Raw genomic sequence first — 17,248 nt, 5'->3', positions numbered from 1 at the left:
AACCATTATAATACAACATCGGAGAGACAAGTGTCTTTCCTTTGCATCATCAGGTTGTAGTATTGTTTTATGGATTAAATACCAGTCTCAAGGGAAAGAAATATTGGAAAGGGAAGTTCATGTTTTGTTCTGTAATTGCATGTTGGATAGCGGGTCTTCTTAATTTTTTGAGTGTTATTGGTCCTTACTATTGACAATACTACGACATCATTGGTTTAGGTAATCTAGACTAATAATAAAATTAATTGTCATTCTAAAAGTTCTTATGAACATCGCGTTTGTTTTAACTAAATTATCATAACTCAGTTACTTGTATTATGAGTTTTATTTTCTTCCTGGGGTTTGAAGGTGATCCTAAATTAGGTTTGGTTGAGTTTGGTAGCATGTGTAATATTATGGGTGTTATTGTCTGAGTCAACAATCAATATAAGAATCTGGCTAATTAGCGAGTTGACTGTGATTCTTGCACTCCTCAAATCACTTTTTGCTCTCCCTCTAATAAAAATCATCTTAAACATACAACTCCATATTAGATGGTCAAGACAGTCAAATATGGTCAATCAGTTGACCTGGACCCAAACTGAAACATGGAAAGATATGGGACCTAAACGTATAGCCATACCATTTATAGGGACCCAAAGTCAAAATTTTATTTTTTATTTTTTCTTATATATATTATAAAGGACAATGGTGTTTTCCTGCATCGACGGTTCTCTACAGTTTGGATATATAAAAGACGGTCCGGATGGACTCGATAAAAACAGACAAGTGCTTTTTACCCAATGGATTGAGGTCTACAATTTAAGTGCATAAAGGACGGTCAGATTGAGCTACCGATCTTACCATTCCAACAGATCGGGTAATAAATCTTAGTCAACCAATTTTGTCTTTACTCTTTTGACTCATACGAACGTTTTTCTTCTCCATAGCAATTAATGTAAATCAAGAGTCAAGACATGATTCAGGGACAAGAGTTTCTCTTCTCCTTCCTCTTTAAACCATCTCATAGACTTTCTTCTCCAATTTCATATAATATTTCTATTGTACCACTAGGATTTCACCAAAGCTCAGGTTGTTCAGACCTGCCAATTGCGATTCTATTCTCAAGGTTGTTTTTGCAGGAGGCCAAAGCAATCTGTCCTCGAGGTGAAGAATTTCCTTTCCTTTTTTTTTTTCTTTTTGCAGTTTTGTGTATAATTCTTTTATCACGTGGATGAATAGTAACTAATCATTATATGGCAATTCACTTCTTTCAACCTTTTTGCAGGTAAACGGGACGAACCGAACCTTTTGCCTCTGGAACACTAGATTCTTTTTAGGTTGAACTGTATGAACCATCCGACTATCTTGATCCATGATTTAGATTGGTGATATAACATTGAGAAATTCGTTATATGGATTATGAAATTTTCGGGTTAGATTCGAAATTTGTTGAATTTTCAAAAATGCTTGCTGATATTTCATGACCATGTTTTTCAGTTTTTTCTTATTTAATTCCCGATGAAGTGTTCTTTTGTTTGGTTTGCAAGTGAAGTAGGATTATTTAGTTCCTTGCTGTTCATAATAGTGATCATGGTGTGTTTTGAAGGTTCAAAACAACTCAATAGATCACTAAAAAGAGAGTATCTTATACATAAGAATAAAAATGCTTTATGGAACCATCTCACGGTATGTCCTGGTGAAAATTTATTTGCATATTTCTTCCCAATTTTTTTTTCTTCAAATTACTACTTGTAGTTATCTTTAGCAGAAACAGTCACATGCCTTTTGGTTTATCTACGGGCATTGTTTTCTCCTAACTGACTTGGTAGCTACTTTCTCGAGTAAAGTAAGTTTTTGTGGGTTATGCGCGGGTTTTAGGATATCTAATTACTTTTGTGAACGTTCTTGAGCTTTGCTTTTACCCTCAATGAGTTTATTCAAGATTTTCATGATTATGTAAGATTTAGTGGGATAGTTTCACTGCTTGGTTGTGTTTTGCATTCATGATTATGAGTCTTTTATGTACTTTCGTGTATCATTTATTACTCCCTGTTGTTTAACTCCCTGCCTTTGCAATTTGTGGATCTTAAGTTAGGGTGAGATACATGTTTTTGTATATCACTGAAGATATTGAAGATGTTGCCAGAACTCCCTCTATGGGATTGGCCACAAATCCAAATGATAATAAGAATCCTGGTGGTGGACACCTACAAATTGTCAACTGTAAGTTATTATCCATGTCACTGTTCTGACATGTCTACTTTTTGTGACAGGATGATGTTTGGCGATTTGATACACTAAGGTGAGGATACAAATGCAAAGACTGAAAATATGGACCAGGATCCTGTTGAAATGAACCCCAAAAAAAAAGCAGCCAGACGACAAGTGAGACCCGATCTGTTCAAATTAAGATTTTAAATTTACTTTTATGTCATCATTAACATGTCCTGACACGTTTTTGTCTTCAGCGGTATTTTTGTAATCTCTTTGTTGTTGCATATGGTAGTACTCCTATTTTTGAACTCTCTGTACCTACTGAAAATAATTAGGATGATGGAGTATTTATGTGTAGGGTTACCCTGTTGATCGAGATAATGGCGAGGTGAAGCAAAATACAGAAAAGAAAAGAGGCCAAAAGAGTGCCGAGAGTGAAAATTATGAGGAAGAAAATGGATGGAAAACTGTGGTAAAAGAAGAAAAAGAGAACGCAAACAAGTAAGTGACAATCAGTAAATGGTTTATTACAATAGTAATAGATTTTATTTTACCTACAATTTTGCTAGAAATGTCCTCGTATAGTAGTTTTTCGTATACGCCCATTGGGGAATAAATACTCGACCTCCACTTAAAAAATTCGAATAATATATCAGTCTCTCACTAAGATAACTGCTATTATTCACTGTAAATGGTATCTTTGAAATTTTAGCACGCGATTATGGTTTTTATTGCTTGCCTTGCATTTTGCATTGTCTTCTGGGTTTGAACCACAATTGAGGCAAATGAGTCTAGAACAGTCTTTTTTGTTTTATTGGTTTTTATGATTCAATTCGTCTTCATCTTCAAAGATACAAGTGATGGTTCTGCCATGGATTGATATGTTGACTGGCATGGTTAGATTACCTTTTGGTGATTAGCCATAGCTTCTTTTTGTTTCTCTATTCGTTTCCTGCGTGGAAACAGAATATAAATGGATCTTCTCATATAAAATATTGCTTAAGCTATATTTTTCATATTTCATTCTCTCTATCACAACCACCACAACCCCCAAAATATTGACGTGAAATGAATATAAATTTCAAGCCCAAACCTAAACCTCTTTCTCTTATTGTATTCAAGATTAGAATAATTGAACTAATTCAATTTCCCTCTTGATTCTTTCTAGGTAATCTTGCAGATGTTGTACTCAGATTCTATTCCTTTGAACGGGTGAGCCATACTTGTTGAGTTATGGATCCACTTCCAGGTTGTTGATCTAGATGGAACTTCAAAACTTTATGACATTATCCAGTATGCATTCAGGCTTTCTTCAAGCTGACTTTAACTACATAAAATGGGTATGTCCTCTTATAGAAAACTGATAAGCATTCATGATTTGACAGGTGATGTTGTAAGAACAAACATCATATTCCAATAAAAAGAAAATATAGGGTTATTGCATGTGCATTGGAAAAAAATGGACATTTTCGAGTATGTAATAGAGATTTTGGATTCACACAATATCAGCCTCCGTGACTTGGATATTTAGGATATGAGATGAGGATTATGATGAGACTCTTGATCTTATCATGGATGGGCCTTAAGGAAAGTTGTACATGACTACATGTATACATGGATGTACACCCTTTCAAAAAAGGTACAATTCTCGAAGGTGTACAAAGTATGTTGAACTCCTATATATTGTAAACAATTGCTCAGACATGTATCTTAGCTTTGAGAATAATCTCTTAGACGTATACCGTAGCTTTGAAATTTGTTTTCTTAATCACATGTAAGCCATGATGTGCATGTAAAGAGAATTATGTCGATGCGAATATATTATGTTCTCTCTTAACGTATGTTTTCTCTAAAAGAGGCCTCAACAAAAATTATTTGCAAAATTTTGTTGACACATTAGCTATGTCTTTTAGTAAGTTGACAAGCTTATCATTTTCAAGGGAAATGGGTATAGAATGGTGAAACCCTTAGCGGTTACATCTTATATTCTATTTCACAAAGTTCGGATATAGTATCGAACATAACTGAAGATGATAAGTTTACTCCATGGAATTGAGTGAGCCAGTGAGGTTTAGGTGTTTCTATTGTTCGTAACAACACGTCACATTTGAAAACTCACGTATTCGATGTTTCAAATTTTACAATCTTAAGAAGGCCCCTTTTATTGGGGAATGACATAAATTGTGCAATTAAAACCAAGGAAAAAAGAGAGATGACAGACTACTTTGGTGGCTGATATGAACTAGGATTAGTTAGGATAATTCTTTTTGTTTAGCCAAGTTTTTACACTTCCAGGTAGATGTCACAAAGACGCCATAGAAAATGAATGAGTGATGCATTTTTGTGTTGCACTTTTTTTTTCTCGATACCATTGCGATTTGCAGGTCTTCCAAAAGATCGAATAATCCTCCATCTTCCACGCCAAAATCAACGTAATGACTGATAGTCTAACGCCACTTCCTCCTGTTCTATTAACTATGTCCAGATACCAATTTGACGCCAGAAAAGGAGGTAACCGAAGAAAAGATGAGTACGATAACGGTTTGGCGATCAAGAATTTAACGACCTCTTTTACAAACAAACACAAAAAAAAGGAAAAAAAATTTTTCAGTAGTTGGATATGTTATCTTCACTAAAAATTGTCAGCCACCCCTACAAAAAATCTAAAAACAAATACATTTCACATGAAATATCGTAGGAGGAAACATCAAATGAGTTAATAACATCACATTAACCGGTAATAATCATGACGACAATTAACCAATGCCCGTGCCGTTATGATACGGGTTATATCCTAGTTAGGTATATATACAGAGGAAGGCCATATCCCTCAGTTATACGCCCTAGCTTCCTCTCTGTTTGAAGAGGGGCTGATCTCTTCCCTTCTGGTTTTACCTAAAACTTTTACCCTGAGCAGCTTCTCTAGCTTTCTTTCTTCCTGTGATTTTACCTTGAACAGCTTATCTAGATCTCACTTCTCCGGTAACGCCAGGCATCCGATCCCCCCTGCTCGTGTCGACTAAGGTGTGCTTCTAAAACCTCTGTTCTTTTAATAATTTACTGCTGAGGGTAACTTAGTTATTTTCTTAATAATTTTTTTTTGTTGTTGTAAAAAGGATTCTGTTTGCTGTAATTAGCTTTCCTTATTTCAAATATATACTATAAATAAAGGTCCTCCATCTTATTGTTCATGTACAGAACATATAAATCTTCTTCTTTTTTTACCATAGCTGCTCTTCCCTATTGTTATCGAACTATTAAACATATACTCTATCCGTCCCACTGTTAAGTGACCTAATTCAAATTTGCACAATTTTTAAGGCAAGCAATGAAAAAGAATATTTTAAGCATATTTTACAATTATACCCTTATAGATAATAATTAGTGAAATTTTGAAATAATTTATCTCTCAAACTACACCATTGATGTTCGCAAACTTTATACCATTGAAAAGCATTTTAAAACACCTACTTAACGAATATAAATATACCTATCAAATTATGCATATTTCATATATTTCTTATAATCAATTAAAAGGATAATTTAAGAAATATCTCCTTATTTAGTGATATAGGTCATTTAACAATGGGACAAAATCTAAAAGTAAATAGGTCACTTAATAGGGGAACGGAGGGAGTATTATTCACGGTTATCAACACATATTTTATTGCATTGCTCTTTTCAGTGACATTGATATGGCGTCCCTTAATATGGAGGGTGGTAGCACTCGTCGTAGTTACTTGAACATACTGAAAAAGCCTCGTCATATCCCATCTTCTGAAAACAAGTAATATTTACTTCGATTTCAGTAATTAACGGATGTGTATCTTGAAATTTAATTTATTGTTAATCAAATTATTAGACATTTAGTAACACATGTCTTTTGTTCTTTTCAGGGAGGAGGGTGGTAGGTTCGCCGTAGTTACTCGAACTTACTGAAAAAGCCTCTTCAGATCCCATCTTTTGACAACAAGTAATATTAACTTCGATTTAAGTAATTAACGGATGTGTATCTTGAGATGTAATTTATTTTTAATCAAATTATTAGACATTTATCTTCGTTCACAGTTGGTAACACATGCCTTTTGCTCTTTTCAGGGAGGAGGGTGGTACCTGTTAAAAATAATGATTAATTTGTGATTAAGCAAATCTAGAAAAATCTAGATTAGTCAAGACTGGTCAAGGCCAAGTCCGTACGGCAACAAACTCTAAAATGCTCTAGGAAATTTTCAATTGTATAAGGGTGAAGTCGGTTTAAAGACAAATCTAGAAATGTAAAATAGTCTAGATTAAGCTAGAGTAACTAGTGAACTAGGATATGCTAGAGTGGTCCGTGAATAATTTCTAGAGAATTCTTTTTCTGGAAAGTTCTCATTGGTCGGTCACGTTAAACCTATAAATAGGCAACGATGGTTCACTTACAAACCATCCGAAAAACTCAAGTAAGTGAAGAAGTCGGTACAATGAGAACTAGAGTTAGAGTAAGAGCCAAAGTGCATCTTTGTAAACTAAGTGAGCCAAAGTGCTACACTAAAGTTCCCCTGTACACATTTTCATTTTCAATTAATCAAAGCCTCACTTTTCTTAAACCAACCTCTTTTTTCTTAAATTCATTTTCCTAAATTCATTTCCTAAAACATTTCCATAAATCCATCACATTTCCGCATTGCACCAATAAATTTGGTATCAGAGCAAATCTAACCCAGTAGTCCTAAAACTTTACCCATGACAATTAACCAAAGTATTCAAGGTTTCAATTATGCCCAAAATCTAATTCCAATTTTTGATGGCGAGAGTTATGATTATTGGAGTTTACAAATGAAGACTTTGTTCATTTCGCAAGACCTATGGGATTTCGTAGAAGACGGTTATAAGGTACCCGAGTCAGCAGAAACTCTAGCGTCATGGACGGAAGCAGAGAAAAAAGAATATAAAGAAAATAAGAAGAAGGATGCTAAAGCACTACTATTTCTACAACAAGGGGTAAGCAAAGTTATTTTTCCTCGAATTTCGGTGGCGAAAACTTCGAAGGAGGCTTGGAATATTCTCAAAGTAGCATTCCAAGGTTCTGAAAAGGTAATCTCCATTAAACTACAAAATTTATGGCGAGATTTTGACAATTTACTTATGAAAGAAAATGAGACTATCCAAAAATTCTTTTCAAGAGTTACTGGCATAGTAAATCAAATAAGTAGTTATGGAGATACCATAGAAAATAAAAGAGTTGTAGAAAAGATTTTAAGATGTTTACCGTTCAAATTTGACCATATCGTCGCTGCCATTGAGGAGTCAAAAAATTTATCGACTCTCTCGATACATGAATTAATGGGTTCACTCGAGGCACACGAGAAAAGAATAAATAGGTTCGCGGAGCAACCATTGGAGCAGGCATTTCAATTAAAAATAAATTTCAGTGAGAAGAAAAATACAGAAGCCAGAAAAGAAAGTTCCAGAGGGGATCATCATCCAACTTGCAGTACGAGAGAGGATCCACGTCAAATCAAGGTCCCAAAAATTTCTACCGCGGACGTGGAAAAGGAAAAGGAGGTTATAAAAACAACAATAACCAAAGGTATGAAAGAAATTACTCCTCAAATCTCCGTTGTAATGTCTGCAAAAAATTTGTCCATGCAACCGAAAATTGCAAATATAAGTGCACCAAGTGTGAAAAATTAGATCACATGGAAAAAGATTGTTGTCTTAATGAAGCCAATTATTCCGAGAAAAATGATTCCCAAAATCAAGTATATTATTCCTGCCTCACCTCGCAACAAGAAGCGCGTGGTATATGGTATGTCGACAGCGGATGCAGCAGCCATATGACAGGAAACAAAGAGTATTTTGTAAAATTGGAGGAACAAGAGATTCCACCAGTCAAGCTCGGAGATGGAAAGTTCCAGAATGTTGAAGGAAGAGGAGTCATATCCGTACGTACAAGGTCAGGTAAAACTCGATACATATCTAATGTTCTTTATGTTCCTGTCCTAGCTCAAAATTTATTAAGTGTTGGGCAACTTATAAGAAAATGGTACTCACTACATTTCGAAGACGGAGAATGCACAATTTACTATAAAATTAATAAGCAATTGGTGGCAAAAGTAAAAATGTCAGCGAATTTTGTCTTTCCACTATCTATGCCATCAATTGAAAATTGTGCAATGAGTACCAATCATATAGATGAATGCAAGTTATGGCATTTGAGATACGGGCATCTCAACTACAGATCCTTGAAGGTTCTAAAATCTAAGAACATGGTAATTGGTCTTCCTAATATCAGCGGTGGAGATAAAATATGTGAAGGTTGTATTCTTGGGAAGTTCAATAGACTTCCATTTACAAACAAATCGTGGAGAGCAAGAAGGCCCCTCGAATTGGTGCACGCCGATATTTGCGGTCCGACAAGAACAACCTCACTCAACAACAGCAGATATTTTCTTTTATTCGTTGATGATTATACAAGGATGATGTGGGTGTACATTCTCGAGCAAAAGTCCGAGGCATTCACTAAATTCCTAGAGTTCAAGGCGTTAGCAGAGAAGCAAAGTGGTCATCAACTAAAGGTTTTCCGTACAGGCCGTGGTGGAGAATTTATTTCTAATGAATTTATTAACTATTGCAAAGAAAACGGTATTAAGAAGGAGCTTACCGTTCAATACACTCCACAACAAAACGGCGTTGCGGAAAGGAAAAATCGTAATGGCACGGAGTATGCTAAAATCAAGGAAGCTACCCAAAAGCTACTGGGAAGAAGCAGTCAACACGGCGGTTTACATCCTTAACCGTTCTCCAACAAAGGCAGTTCTCAACAAGACTCCATATGAAGCTTGGCATAAGAAAAAGCTCGAGGTAACTTCTTTCAGAATTTTTGGTTGCGTAGCATACTCACATATTCCATCCCAACATAGAGAAAAGTTCGATGAAAAAGGAGAAAAGTTTATATTCATCGGATACAGCGAAGATTCTAAAGTCTATAGACTTCTAAAGCCACAAACAAAGGAACTGGTAATCTCAAGAGATGTTATGTTCGATGAATTCAAAGCCTGGGATTGGAATGATGAACCAGACAACTACGAGTTGCCATTACTCATCGAAGACGAGCCAGATCAGCCACATCAAGAAGAAAGTACTCCAACAGCAAGCCCAAGGTCTCTTAATCAAACACAACAAAGTCCAAGTTCAACAGAAGCAAGTGCCCACCTAGAAAGGTGCATTCCCTAAGAGATATTTCTAATATATCTAATTGTGCATTTATAGCACTAGAACTTCAAAAATATGAGGAAGCGGCAAAAGAAGAAAAATGGAGAAACGCCATGGACGAGATATGCGAGCAATCGAGAAAAATAAGACATGGGAGCTTGTTAATCAGCCAATTGACAAAGAAATAATTGGTCTGAAATGGGTCTACAAGACAAAATATAATGAAGATGGGTCAATTCAAAAGCACAAAGCAAGTCTAGTTGCAAAAGGATATTCCCAGCAACCAGGAATTGACTACAACGAGACATTTTCCCCAGTCGCTCGCATGAAAACAATCCGGATGGTGTTAGCCTTGGAAGCTCAACTCAAAATGAAAGTCTACCAATTGGACGTAAAGTCGGCGTTCCTAAACGGAGAACTTGAAGAAGAGGTGTACGTTGAACAACCTCAAGGATATATCCGAAAAGGAAAAGAAAAAATGGTTTATCGTCTCCGCAAAGCACTATATGGTATCAAACAAGCACCGCATGCATGGAACAGCAATATCGACAAGTATTTCCGAGATAATGGATTCGAGAAAAGTCCAAGTGAGCCATCCCTCTACATAAGAAAACAAGGTACGGACTTCCTAATCGTCTGTCTCTATGTTGATGATTTAATTTACACCAGCACAAAACAAGAAATGGCAGAAAATTTTAAAAAGGAGATGATGAAAGAATATGAGATGACAGACCTAGGACTTATGCGATATTTTCTTGGGATTCAAGTGAAACAATCCCCCGATGGAATATTCATTTTCCAAAAAAAATATGCAGAAGACTTACTGAAAAGGTTCAACATGATGGATTGCAAATCAATTGCAACTCCAATGGGTACTAATGAAAAGTTGGTAAAAAATGATGGAGAGACAAAAGTTGATCCAACCTTATTCAGAAGTCTAGTCGGCTCACTGATTTACTTAACAAATACAAGGCCAGACATCGTTAATGCAGTCAGCATTGTTTCCCGATTTATGAGCGAGCCAAGCAAGTTACACTATGCATCCGCAAAGAGAATTCTCCGATACATCAAGGGAACAAAGGATTTTGTCATCAAGTATACAAGAGAAAAAGATAATGATTTAATCGGCTTCACAGATAGCGATTGGGCAGGTTCTATTGAAGACCGAAAGAGCACATCAGGCTATGTTTTCTGTGTGGGCACAAAAGTTATCTCTTGGAGTTATGAAAAGCAAAGTAAGGTGGCACTATCGTCAGCCGAAGCAGAGTACATAGCATCAACAAGTGCAACATGTGAAGCAGTATGGTTGAGAAGAATAATGACCGACCTACAACAAAGGCAAAAGCAGCCGACAACTATCTACTGTGACAATATGTCTACAATTGCAATGAAAAAAATCCAGTCTTCCATGGACGAACGAAGCACATAAAGCTCCGACACCACTTCATCAAAGAGCTGGTAGAAAACAAGGAAATCGAGCTCCAATTCTGTCCAACACAAGAACAGAATGCTGACATTTTCACAAAAGCGGTCACGGTAGATAAGTTCAATCATTTTAGAGACAAGCTTAACATCACAAATTAAGAGGGGGTGTTAAAAATATTGATTAATTTGTGATTGAGCAAATCTAGAAAAATCTAGATTAGTCAAGACTGGTCAAGGCCAAGTCTGTACGGCAACAAACTCTAAAATGCTCTAGGAAATTTTGAGTTGTATAAGGGTGAAGTCGGTTTAAAGAAAAATCTAGAAATGTAAAATAGTCTAGATTAAGCTAGAGTAACTATGAACTAGGATATGTTAGAGTGGTCCGTGATAATTTCTAGAGAATTCTTTTTCTGGAAAGTTCTCATTGGTCGGTCACGTTAAGCCTATAAATAGGCAACAATGGTTCACTTGCAAACCATCCGAAAAACTCAAGTGAGTGAAGAAGTCGGTAGAGTGAGAGCTAGAGTTAGAGTAAGAGCCAAAGTGCATCTTTGTAAACTAAGTGAGCCAAAGTGCATCTTTGTAAACTAAGTGAGCCAAAGTGCTACACTAAAGTTCCCTTGTACACATTTTCATTTTCAATTAATCAAAGCCTCACTTTTCTTAAACCAACCTCTTTTTTCTTAAATTCATTTTCCTAAATTCATTTCCTAAATCATTTCCATAAACCCATCACATTTCCGCATTGCACCAACAGTAGCAGTACTAGTCCTCGTTTCTCCGAGCAAGCCATTCTCATTCCTTCAAATTTTGAATATGATTGGAGGTACGGTAAATATGTTGTAGACAGTGAGGGGTATTCCGTAAAAGTTGATCATTTTAGTGATGATGAAGAATCTGAAGAAGAATGTTATAATGATCATGATGATGATAAGAAGAAATCTGCACTTCCAGCAGCTCTCAAATCTGCTGTAGCAAGTATTAGCAAGAAGCTACCAATGGCCATGAAGATTGGAAAATCATCCCACAAATCTCATTCAGAAGACCCAGAATACATTCCCATCCCCGTCCCCGTGCCTCTTCATGACAGTAAAGGTGTGTGCCTAATCACTTTTGATGGGCATCACAACAAAGGAACGAATGGAGGTTATGGAGCAATGTTGAGACATGGCAATGGTACTCCTACTGCTGCTGTGGCTGGAGGATCCGAACATTGCATTTCAGCATATTATCATACTTTGGAGGGGCTCAAAAGTGGCTTAGAAGCTGCTCACAGCTTCGGCATTAAGTCAGTCTACTTGGTGTGCAACTCACAAAGGGTTTGCTTGACAGTCCGGGGGGGTTTCCTCCGTCTTGATGAAGGGGGTTGTCGCTGTCACCCTTGTGAATCATTTAAAGTAGTGTGTCATCCTTGTCTGAAGGGGAAGCTGAGAATGAATGAACCATTTGATAGTGTCCTTGAGATCATGACTGCTATACTCACCAGTGGAATGGGCTATTACCGCAGCAGAGGTATGGTAGCAGCTCATGTAAAAGAGTGGAACAAACCGGCTGACTACCTTGCTAAGCTGGTGCGCAACCCTGAGGAGCGTAGGATTTTTCTACCTGATGGGCTCCCGGTCGACTTGTTGGCTCTTCTCAATGAGCATGGAGGGCGTAATCCTATCATTATCAATTAATTGTTTAGTTAATTATCATTAGTTTTTAATTACTAAACTATGTTTAAACTCCTCAGCATTTGTTGTTTGTTTAAACTCATGATCATTACTTTGTCTGTGTAATTTATGATTAATCTATATCTGTGTGGTTAATTAAATTCCGGGAATTTGTTCATCATTTTACTTCTTTAGTTTGGGTCAGATTGAATGGATGATCACGTTATACAAACTAAGTGTACTTCTCCCAAATGTGCACATTTCCATCTCTTAACCGTGCAACTGGTTTCTGAAGTTTTCAACTAAGGATTCAACCAAGGACTTCGGTGGTCAGCCAAAAGGGAAAAAGAATTACGTTGGACTCCGAGAAGAATCTAGCAATGAAGTGTTACTCTGCTGTTTTGGAATAAGTAAAATTAGTACTCCTTGTATGGTTTTGGCAGTAATTTTCATGCTTTGCCTGATTTCTCTCGGTTAATCTCTCTTAATAGCTTCTTTCAATTGTTATTCCATACTCCGTTATGTGATCATTAACATGAGTGTATCATGTTATTGGCGCTCACTTATTTTTTTCTTTTTTTTGCTACACTGGTCACAGACCACAACACTAGCAAACTACTCTCACATTTCTAACTTTAGCTCTACCAGCTAAATCATCACTGACCAGATGCCTGATCGAGTCAGGTGGTTGTGAAAACCAAATTCCTTCCATTTCCTTGGCAGCTCCTCCTTTGGCAAGGTAATCCGTCACAAAATTTGCTTCCATGTATCTTTGTTGAAAGGAGATACTTTCAAACTTCGTCTTGCGAACCTTGATATCTTCAATAAGAGATCGAAAACTCCACGGAATCTGGACTTCCCCATTGCATAACTGGATTGCATATGTTGAGTCACTCTCCATTTCCAAATTCTTGACTCCAGTTTCCTCGGCTAATCTCATGCCATTCCTAATCGCCCACACCTCGGCCATGTTGTTGTCATTCTTGAAAATATGGTTAGCGAAACACGCCTGAAAACCCCCTTGATCTCCACGGATGATGCCGCCAATTCCAGACATGCCCATATTGTTGGATGCTCCATCACAGTTAAGTTTCTAACAACCACCTCTTGGGAAAACCCAAGGAACTGGCACTTCAACAACTTTGTGCTTCACCTATCCTTGTTGATTGGTGATATTGAAGTATTCCTTTGCTTCCTTTAGAGCTCTTGCAAGAATTCTTGTCGGCTGGAATACCACCTTCTTAAAGACCCATTCATTTCTTCCCCTCCAAATGGACCATAAAACAAAGGGTAGAATATGTTGCCATTCAATTCCTCCTATCCTACCATCAAACTTGCACCAACTCTTCAAGGTTGTTGGAGATATCTCATAATCAGTGGGGGTAAACCCTATCCAGTTCTGAATTTTTCTCCACAGCGGCCCAACAGCACTGCAGCAAAAAACGAGATGATAATGAGTTTCAAAATCTCTATTACAAAGCATACATCCAGGGTGATCACTATTATGTTTCCTGTATAAAGACTCATTAAGGCTAAGTCTGTTGTGACAGAAAAGCCACAAAAAAAGTTTTAATTTTGTGTGGACATTTTAATTTCCACAAATATCTCCAATCCAAATTTGGGGCATGGTTGCCCATCTGCTTGGAAATAAGAAAATTGTACGCGTCTTTTACAGTAACACTACCACATTTGCTTCCTGACCATACAAGCTGATCTGCTTGATCACCATTACCTGCAACAGGTATAGCTTTAATATCATCTGCAACATGAGCATTAATTAAACCATCAATCGCAGTTAAATTCCAACTTCTAGATTGTGGGTCTATAATATATTTAACCTTCAAATTAGAAAGAGATAAATTGTTTTCATTATTAGCAATAGCAGACAGAGGCAAATCATACAGCCAAGGATCATTCCATAAGTTAACAGAGGCACCGCCACCTATATTCCATCGAATGCAGTCTTTAACCGCATCTCGTCCTCTTAAAATGCTTCTCCAACTAGCAGAACTTCTCTTCTTAGCCTCACAAACCCAAAAATCACTATCAGAGAGGTACTTAGCTTTTAAGAGTTTTGAAACATCAGACTCTGAATTTTCAAAAACTCTCCAAGACATTTTTGAGAGTAAGGCTAAGTTGTTAAGCTCAAGATCTCCCACCCCCAACCCTCCATACTCTAGTGGTCTACTAACTTTTTCCCACTTCAGTTTATGCAAACTTTTCTTTTCTCTATCACCCCCCCACAAGAAATTTCTTTTGTATTTATTCAATCTACTAAGTAATCCCTGTGGAAGTTTAAGCATATTCATCACATGATTAGAGACAGGATCTAACACAGATCTAACTAGAGTTGTTCTACCAGCCATATTCACCGTTTTACTTATCCACCCTTGCAGCCTATTAGCTAATTTTTCAGCAAGATCATTGAAAGTATTAATATTGATTCTTCCCCACTGAAGAGGGATGCCAAGGTACTTACCTGGATCATTAGTAGTCTGTACCTTTAGAGCTGCGGCCATACCTCTAGAGAAACTTTTACCCAGGTTCGCAGAAGTGAGCAAGGTAGACTTAGCATCACTTATACGCTGTCCGGACCATCTGCAAAAATCATCAAGAATTTTCCTTAGATTGCAAGCATTCTTGTAAGTAGCTTTAAGAAATATGATACAATCGTCGGCATACAGAGAATGAGAAATCACTGGTGCTCCTCTAGCCACAGTAAACCCAGTAATATTCTTATCTCTCAAACCTTGATTGATCATCCTAAACATCGCTTCTAGGCAGATAATGAACAAAAAGGGGGACAAAGGGTCCCCCTTTCTTAAACCGTTAGCTGGAATAAAACTCTTGCTTGGAGCACCATTAGTGAGTACCTGAAAGGAAACTGTGTTAATACATTTCTGAATCCATTGAATTAACTTATTTTCAAAACCAAGACACTCCAAAATCTTGAAGAGAAAATGCCAATTAACCCTATCGTAAGCCTTGTCGAAATCTAGTTTTAATGCCATCCATCCCTTTTCACCTTTTTTAAGTTTACAGGAGTGTATAATTTCATTGCATATAACAGTAGAGTCGAAAATAGACCTACCTGAGATAAAAACATGCTGATTAGGGGAAATTATCTTTTCCAACAAAGGTCTCAATCTATTAGTAATGATCTTAGTGATAATTTTTATAACAAAATTACACCAAATGATTGGCCTATACTCTTTAATGGTGTTAGGGCAAACTTTCTTGGGGATCAGGGCAATGTAGGTCTTATTCACTCTATGGTCCATCTGTCCATTGATGAAGAAATCCTTAATAAGCTTAACCACACTAGGTCCAACATGTTCCCAATACTTAGTAAAGAAAAACCCCTGTAACCCATCTGGACCAGGGGCTTTATGAGAGCCAAGCTGATTCATGGCTTTTCTAATTTCTTTATTAGACACAGTGCAAGTTAAAATATAATTCTCGTTGACAGAAATCACAGCAGGAAAAAGCTTTCTAATTGATTCATTATCATAGAAATCACAGTAGGAAATATAATTCTCATTGGCGCTCACTTGGTAGGCAAGAAGAAAAGAAAGCAGAAATATCCAGAAGTGCATATATTATGGGAGAATCTACGAATACCTAAGCCACCACCAAAAAAATCCAAATTCCTAAACACAGATAGTGGGAACGCAAGTTATAACCCAAAAAGCTATTGTACACCATGAACCAAAAAATAAACAAAGCAATAAGGCAAGGAAAATGAAGATATATGAAACATTCAATGCAGAACAAGTTTGCTTCTCCCAACTTATTACTGCTGAAGGTTCCTGGAAGTTCGATCTGAAAAAAGGACTCAGAGATTTACGAAACTAATCACTTTGCTCATCTGTTACAAGTATTGAAGACTTGGCTCCAGTTCTAGATGGTTCAAATGACACAAGAAGATGATCTCTTTTTGTTGATGGTTGTTTTTTTTTTGGTCAAGTCTTTGTACAATAAAACTAAATGCAAGTAATGGAGTGGATAATTTCCCACACTGGTTTATCTGGAAATCTAATATTCCTCCAAAGATTAATTTTTTCATTTGGTGTGCAGTTCACGGTAATCTTAACACTGCTGACTTACTTCTTAAAAAAGGCATTTCTTGTCAAAAAATTAGCAGTCTCTGTGGTAATTTTGATGCTTCATTGTAAGGGTTGCTTACAAAGTCTGGGAAATGTTTACGCCATCTTTCTCGGCTTGGTCTTATAATATTCTTTCGTCTGCTAGAAAGAATATTTGGCCTCTAATTCCAGCTAGGGAAACTTGGAAAAATGCCCCAATACGGGGTGCAATGTTAGAAATAACATTGATGCCATTCAAGATCACAGTAATGGCTGGTTGTAATCTAGAGAAGACATTGCTCAGCATCTGACACAACATTTAAGCTATTTTTTTCTCTCTCCTCTCTGAGGATCGGCGTTACCACTGAGCCAACTCAGTGTTCATTTTTCCTCATCAAAATTTCTTCCCTGAGTCTTTAATCTTCTTCTTCCCTCATGTTTTTGTAGTTTATTCATCTTCTAACCCATTATTTTTAGTCCTAATATGTTTTAATTTTGATCCCCTTTCCTATTTTTCTCATTTTAATTCTTTTTTCCCTTCTTTACTGTTCTAATTCATTAGTTTAAAATGTGTAACTAATCTTCACTGTTTTCTCTAATATGTGTTTACAGGTTGGTCTATTTCCAATGCCATTTGCCTTCTTTTGTGTTATGATCATGGCGTTTGCAGAGCAAGCTGTTTATCGTTTG

The sequence above is a fragment of the Papaver somniferum genome, chromosome 2 (assembly GCF_003573695.1).
Source record: "Papaver somniferum cultivar HN1 chromosome 2, ASM357369v1, whole genome shotgun sequence".
In the NCBI taxonomy this organism is placed as follows: domain Eukaryota; kingdom Viridiplantae; phylum Streptophyta; class Magnoliopsida; order Ranunculales; family Papaveraceae; genus Papaver; species Papaver somniferum.
The sequence above is the reverse complement of the archived record's forward strand: the minus strand, read 5'-3'. Positions refer to the sequence as shown.